Consider the following 8,053-nt stretch of genomic DNA (forward strand, 5'->3'; position numbering starts at 1 on the left):
CATTCAAACATTTCATGTGTGAGCTATAATTTCTGCTTATTATATAAAAATATTCCGTCTCACAGTTCTTAATTCTGTTTCAATATTTCACATTTCAAACACAAAAATTCCACGTGATATAGAATGACAGAACTGAAGTAGCTCGTTCTAACATTCACTGTGCTCTTATGCTTTATTGCAAATGTCCTGTTTAAATGCAGGAAGATGTAGAACCACAAGGGCTGGAGGCATGAATTGGGTCCAAAATGGGCTCAAGATGGATTCTGACCAGGACGCACGTAGCTGAGTTTGCGCGTGTGTGAGGAAACCATAGAACGAAGAGTTCCCCGAATTAACTTCCATGTAGAATACAATGTTTATTAAGGGATATGTAATCATAATGCCAATGTGAAGGGTTTATTTGTTTATTTATAATTAAAATTCAACAATAAACTGCTGCAATCATTTAGAACTTAGACCAACAAAAGATTTTTTTTCAGGGAGGATTATTTCCTCATGGACATTGTTTAGAATTGCCAGCACATCGGGCTAGTACAAAGCAAAGGGGTTCTTAGAAGGTGTCATTTTTGGTTTTAAGTTCTCTAGAGAGGATCCGCCCCTTTATTGTCTGTATGTAACCAGGGAAAAACTGCTCCCAATACTGGTTCTTATTATGCCCCTGTTTTTATGAGAACTTGAAGGCTTGTGACCAGCCTTCAGTGCTCTGCCCTTTACCCCTTTTTTACTTTATTATTTTTAGTTTTTACTTTAATATTAATTATTATTATTTATAACGTTAAGTCACAGAGGCATTTGGGGGGAGGTAACATTTGCTTTCCTGCCGTTCATCAATTCTGTTATGTACATCATTTTCTCATTATAATACCTCTGAAACTGAGACACCTATGGCAGTCAATGGCATCTTACAATTGCCCTTGAGCAGATGGGGTCGTGGCGCAGCTGGCCCTGCCCACGCATGTGTGATCTTGGTGATTGTTTCCCGTGGCCCATTAGACTGATGCCAACCGTCAATGTCTCTGTCGACAAATCATTTAAAAACCACTCGGGGAAGGACCATGAGCCCTGCTTTTTGTTTGAAAACCTCTGTTGACACCTTCTGGGTAGATCAACTAATGAAATGGGAGGCAGGGGCTTGGGAGAAAACCCCGGAAGCCATCACGGAGCCCTCTTTGAGGACACGCTGCCTCGCCAAGGCTCTTGGCGGCAGAGGGGACCATATTGTGCGGAAAACACAGACATCAACTATTCTTGGTTGACAAGTGATGCAGGAGTGCTGGCTGTGGAATGTGAAGATATTTCAGGAATATCTTAGCCAATCTATTTGTTTTTCTTTCCCTTTTTACCTATGAGTGATATGTAATAAAAGTAAATGTCTAAATGAGTCTGAGAGAGCTCTTTGAATAAGTATAAAATGGAAAATCTAAGGGATAAGAAAGCTTTGTGCCCGTTTATTTGGCAACATTTTTTTTGCTCATTCTTGGTGATACATGAAGCGATGGGTGTATCTTAAAATTGATGGTGGGGGGAGGGTATAGATCAGTGGTGGAACGCATGCTTAGTTACCATGCAGGAGGTCCTGGGTTCAATCCCCAGTACCTCCATTAAACAAACAAACAAACAAACCTCATTACCTCCCCCACCAATAAATAAATAAATTTAAAAAATAAAAATAAGTGGATGGTATCTTAGGTTTGATGAATTACGGTGGTAGCATTTGCATTTAGGGACACCTGAGGTTTTTGAAACATGGCCTTTGTGAGTGAAGAGACTCATCACATTCGATTCTTGTTTCTTTCCTTTTTGTCTTCTTCTCAGTACAAACATAGGCACCTGCATCAGGAAAGAGAAAAACAATTCAGAAATGAACAAGGCCCCCCACACAGTCCCCCAGACATACCACTGTAAACAGAGTAGTGCCTGTTCTTTCAAAATAAACTAAAATGTTTGAAAATATATTAATTAAATTTTGAAGTATTTGCTACTTATAAAAGAATATATATAATGTATATTTAAGTTGTGAAGCGTAAAACCGATAACTGTGAAGCTGTCTCCCACTTTGAGAATGACAGCCTTCCGACAGCATTGCGTTTTCTCGAACACTCCTTCCCAATCTCATCCCCCAGTTTCCCCACCAGGAAAATTGATTTTGTTGTTACCACTTCTCTTGCTTTCAGGATAATTTTAGCCTAGATGTGTGATTTCCTAAACAATGTATTCTTTTTTGTTTTCTTGCCTTTGAACGTTAAAAAACAGTATTATATTGTATATATATTCTTCTGCAACATGCTTTCTGCATTCAGCATTATATTTATGAGATTCACCCATATGAATGCCTATAATTCAGGGTTTCTCAGCCTTAACACTGTTGATACGCTGGCTGGATAATTTTTTTTTTGTTGTAGGGGGCTGTGCAATGGATGTTAGAGCCTGGCACACAGTAGCTTCCCAATAAATGTTCTTTCTCTTGCAGGGAGTTGCACATCCAGCAATCATCGCTGAATGAATGAATGAATGAACAAATGAACAAAGCGTTTACTCTCCTGAGGGAATCTTCTTAGGGCTTCTGCTGCCCTAGCTCAGCATTCCTGGCTTGGTTCTTATCTTAAGCTTTGAATTCCGACTGGAGCTGAACTAAATGATGCCTTTTCGACACAGCTCATCTCCCCGTGGGAAGCCATAAGCAATCAGGATCGAACTTGGCCCATCCAAAGAAGGTAGCTTCTGGTCAGCTCCATCTAAGTATCAAAGGTCAGATTCTTCTGATTTTCAAGAGAATCCCCGATTCCGGGTTCTATGGTTATCTTCTGATATTTAAACACTGGCAATGAGTTTTGTTTTTTTTTTTAACATCACATAGGACTAATTAGATGTGCCTAAAGGTTGGCTTTGGACCACAAGTAGCCGTTTGTAGCCTTTGCTTCCAGCCAGGCACCATGGTCCTGCTTTCATGTGACCACGGAGGTAATGGCTCTTGGCCTTGAGAATAGGACTGTCACCCAGGGCCAATAGGACCCTTCCCACTGTTCCCCCCAAAGAACATTTTTGTGGTTTAAAAAAAAGTCTCCAATTAAAAAAAAAAAGTTCTCCAGGCTAAAAACTAAGAGCAAGGGAGGGAAGCCAACATTTGTAGATGAACCCCGCACAGGACACCTGCTCTTTCCTTCCATTCCCCCAGCAGCCCTGTGAGGTGGGGTGTTACCATCACTCCTATTTTGACAGAAACAGAAGCTCTGAATTACTGCATCACTTATTAAGTTCCACTTTGCTACTAAATTACAGGACTGAGATTTGAACCCAGGATTGTCCGACTAGACTATAAACTCATAAAGAGAAGGGAGAAATAATGCCTTATTTCTCTCTCTGTTTCCCTCCAGACACAGGTCTGGGCACAGTCAGTGCTCAGCAGGCATGGCTGACTGATGATCAGTTGATTGACTGGGGAAGGACATGATTATGGCTACATCTTCTCAATATTTAAACAAGAATTTGAAATTCAGTTTCTCTAGGCCAGATAGACAAAGTCCTCCACCAAACAAGAAAAACACCAAAATATGTACAAATAAATGGAATTATTTGAATTGAGTTGTTATCTGAATTGGCATCAAAGAGATACAGAAGAGATATAGAGTAAATATTTAAAAGAGTTGTGATTACCTACTAGCTTTTCATAAGCTTTCCCTGCTCCACATCCCCCACAAAAGAACATTTTTGTGGTTAAAAAAAAAAAGTCTCCAGTTATTCTTTCATGAGCACATCCTGAACGGGATTCCATACACTAAGTTCATGTGAGTGGCTGGTGGTGATGTCAATGCTGCCTCAACTATGAACAGTGATTAATATCTCTATGTCAGTATTTCACAATATGGAGCTCAAATTACAGACTTAATCCAATGAAAAAACATGAGAGGTATTTACAGTCCAGATACTTGTTGAAAGACTCCCTACCTATGGAAACTTACCGGATAGCTCCAGGGCAATGTATATCATCCTTTTCCTAAAATTTTGGCAAGAAGCTGTTAGGAGTCCTGATAAGGCTGGCAACATGCAAAAACATTTCCTCCTTTCGATGGCACCCAGCCAGCTTCTGACAGCCATGTACCAGCTTCCCAGAGCTGCGAATGGCTTGGGGTGATTTTTTCTTGACTTTATTATCCTAACTCACAACCTATAGAAGGAATAACAGAAGAAACACAACAGATGAAATGTGAAGCCATAGCAATGAGCCATGACCAATTTAAGATGAAGTTTGAAATGCATAACCAAGCAACAGACTTAATTCGAACTCAAATCATAGGTAGTAAGGTGGACAAACCCCAGAGAAAATAGTGGCATTAGCAAAATACCGGGGAAAGATCTAAAATTTTCCTTTGACTCCAAGTTGTGCCAGACAGGCAGCAACTCTTTTTCCTCCTTCTTGGGTGGTTGAAACCGAAGTCATGGATGATACAAAATGATTTTCTATGGAGTTCATTGTGCTCGAATATCATTTGTAGTATTATGAGAGGTTGGCCATGATTTATTCATGTATTCACTTAAAAAATACATTGAGAAAGATACACGCACCCGAATGTTTATAGCAGCACTATTTACAATAGCCAAGATACGGAAGCAACCTAAGTGTCCATCAACAGATGACTGGATAAAGAAGATGTGGGCTATATACACAATGGAACACTACTCAGTGGAGTACAGCCATAAAAAGGGAATGAAAATTTTGCCATTTGCAACAACATGGATGGACTCAGATGGTATTATGCTTAGTGAAATAACTCAGGCAAAGAAAGACAAATACTGTATGATTCCCCTATATATGGCCTCTAAAAAATAAAACAAAGTAGTGAGTATAACAAAAAAATAAACAGACTCACAGATACAGAGAACAGCTAGTGGTTACCAATGGGGCGAGGGAAGGGGGAGATGAGCAAGTTAGGGGTAGGGAATTAAAAGGTACAAACTATTATGTATAAAATAAATAAGCCACAGGGATATATTGCACAGATTGGGGTTATAGCCAATATTTTATAATAACTATAAATGGAGTATAACCTTTTAAAATTATGAATCACTGTGTTGTACATCTGAAATTTATATAATATTGTAAATCAACCATACTTCAAAACAACAACAACAACAAAAAACTCCGAAGTGGGGAAAAATATGTTTCGACATCCACTCTGTCATATTCCTGCCCTCAAATCCCTCACAATTCAGGGATGGGCTCAGTCATGAACAAACAGTTTCCAGATAAAATGGTAAGCTACAGATCAAAAAAGGTGGGAAATCCAGAGGAAGGAGCAGCCTGACTCCTCCCTCAAAGATGGAAACCAGAGTGAGGACCTGAGAATCTGAGGCTGGGGCAGGGAATTCCCCATCACACATAGTTAGGTCCCCCAAATCAGAAGGCTGCACCAAGTCTAGGGTCCATGCAGAAAGGCAGAGTCCAGAATCAGAGTGAGAGACCTGGGGTGGGCAAGACAAAGGGCCCAGGGGTAACTTTCAGGGCGGGAGTACAGAGCTGCAGGTCTGGGGACACGGGGAGGCCAGATTGACCACAACTTCCTGAGTATCCCTGCTCCTGCCACATCCCTGTCTCTCCCCTGGGATCTCCCCATGATCCAGCAACCAGTGGGTTCAGAAGGCCCACCAGGGGCTCCCCGGACAGAGCTGTATACTAGGCATGCTTCTGTTTTGATTGCTTTTCCATACTTGTCAGGGGTGTGATGTGCAGGTGGATCAGCCAAGTTTGATGGTTTAGGACGTGATGAAGGGAGTATCTTGCTCTTTGGAGGGGAAAAGGAGGAGCTTACCCAGAGACATTGATAAATAGGCAGGTGCTGGTTGAGCTGGTGGAAAATGGGAGGGAGGGAGGGTGTGTGTGCAAAGGCAGGAAGTATGTGTGACAGGCTGGGCTTTGGGCCAGATGGCTTGTGGGTGCCAATGAGCCTCGGCCACTGGGCTTGAGCCAGGTTGGGGAGGCTTGGGTGCAGGCTTCAGGGCTTAGAATTTATCCTATAGCCAAAGAGAAGACCTTTCCATTTAAGAAGAGGTGGTTCTACCATATGACCCAGCAATCCCACTCCTGGGCATTTATCCAGAAGGAACTCTACTTCAGGATGACACCTGCACCCCAATGTTCACAGCAGCACTATTTACAATAGCCAAAACATGGAAACAGCCTAAATGTCCATCGACAGATGACTGGATAAAGAAGTTGTTGTATATTTATACAATGGAATACTATTCAGCCGTAAAATGACATCATAATGCCATTTGCAACAACATGGATGTCCCTGGAGAATGTCATTCTAAATGAGATGGGCCGGAAAGAGAAAGAAAAATACCATATGATATCACTCATATGTGGAATCTAAAAGAAGAAGAAGAAGAAGAAGAAGAAGAAGAAGAAGAAGAAGAAGAAGAAGAAGAAGGAGAAGAAGGAGAAGAAGGAGAAGAAGGAGAAGAAGGAGAAGAAGGAGAAGAAGGAGAAGAAGGAGAAGAAGGAGAAGAAGAAGAAGGAGAAGAAGGAGAAGAAGGAGAAGGAGAAGAAGGAGAAGAAGGAAGAAAGAAGAGGAAGAAGGAAGAAAGAAGAGGGAGAAGGAGAAGAAGAAGGAGAAGAAGAAGGAGAAGAAGAAGAAGAAGGAGCTTGAATATAAAACAGAAACAGACTCACAGACATAGAGTACAGACTTGTGGTTGCTGGTGGGAAGAGGGTGGGTAGGGATAAACTGGGAGTTTGAGATTTGCAGATACTGACAGGTATATATAGAATAGATAGACAAGTTTACACTGTACAGCACAGGGAAATATATTCAAGATCTTGTAGTAGATCATGGGGAAAAATAATATGAAAATGAATATATGTATGTTCATGTATGACTGAAAAATTGTGCTGCCCACCAGAAATTGACACAACATTGTAAACTGACTATAACTCAATTAAAAAAATAATAAAATTTGGGAGGGTATAGCTCAGGGGCAGAGTGTGTGCTCAGCATGCACAAGGTGCTGGGTTCAATCCCCAGTACCTCCATTAAACAAATCAATCAATCAATCAACCTAATCACCTCCATCCTCTCCAAAAAAAAAAAAAAAAAAAAGCACAAGCGGAGGATTTAAAAATACAATAAAATTAAATAAAATTAAAAATAATATAAAAAAGAAGAGGTGGTTCTGCACCCAGGAGCCCTCATTGCCTTACTAGGTGGGTCTGAATGCTGGTGGTCGCCATGCCTTTTTCTGTGTCTCAGAGAACGAGTCACTAGGAGACAGACACACGCCTGTCACAGCCTCTGTGTGGAGTAGGGCTACAGATGTTCTGGCACAGGGAAGCTTCCCACAGGTGTGCCAACATCAGCTGTACCTGGTGACCACACCCAGGGAGCCCCAGGAGGGAGAGGGGTCCCACTGCCCCAAGTTCTGGGATGCAGCCATTTCCCTGGGCTTTGACCTTTGGCCTCTCAGGCTCTCCAGGGCCACAGAGCCGCCTGTAACTGCCCAGAAGGTTGTTTTCACAGGGTCCTAGTGGCAAATAACACATCTTCATATTGAAAGAAGGCATTTTACTAGGTTCACAGCTCATTTGTCCCTGGTCTGTCGCTTGGGGGAATCGCTGAATTATACAGAAAGTATACACATCATCTGCGAATCAAACAGACGTTCCTTCCTTCCTGTCTATGTGTAAGCTTACCTGTAACACCAGTTTGCGTTGCTCCAAGTTTCAGGGACTGGGAGGGACTGTTTCAACCAGCTTGGTCAGGGAGGTGTCATCACCCTATCCTACACGTTAGGAAACTGAGGCTCGGAGAGGGTAAGTTCTGCTGCTCGTGAAGTTGAGATTCCAACCCAGACTTGCCGGAAGCCCCAGTCCATGCTCTTCCCTCTGGCCCACAATCTCTCACCTCCCAGGGAAGAGAGAGGCAAGGCCAGTGCGAGAGCTGCTATTTCCAAGGGCCTGGGGTTCCTCTGAATGTTTGCTTGTCAGGTCAGTTGAACTGAATAATCTTATCACTCAACTATTTCATTCTGGCTGGGCTTGAACAACAAGATCTCATGA

General features: G+C 42.0%; 1 long non-coding RNA gene across 1 annotated transcript; it reads right to left on the reverse strand.

Moving 5' to 3' along the window:
- Nucleotides 1-1,694: 1,694 nt before the first annotated feature.
- Nucleotides 1,695-7,833, reverse strand: LOC140697063 (uncharacterized). Its single transcript, XR_012073880.1, has 3 exons — nucleotides 7,688-7,833; nucleotides 3,960-4,165; nucleotides 1,695-1,830 (listed from the first exon to the last, which is right to left on the reverse strand). It is a non-coding gene; the product is annotated as an uncharacterized lncRNA (long non-coding RNA).
- Between the last annotated feature and the right edge of the window lie 220 nt (nucleotides 7,834-8,053).

The sequence above is a fragment of the Vicugna pacos genome, chromosome 6 (genome assembly GCF_048564905.1).
Source record: "Vicugna pacos chromosome 6, VicPac4, whole genome shotgun sequence".
Lineage (NCBI taxonomy): Eukaryota > Metazoa > Chordata > Mammalia > Artiodactyla > Camelidae > Vicugna > Vicugna pacos.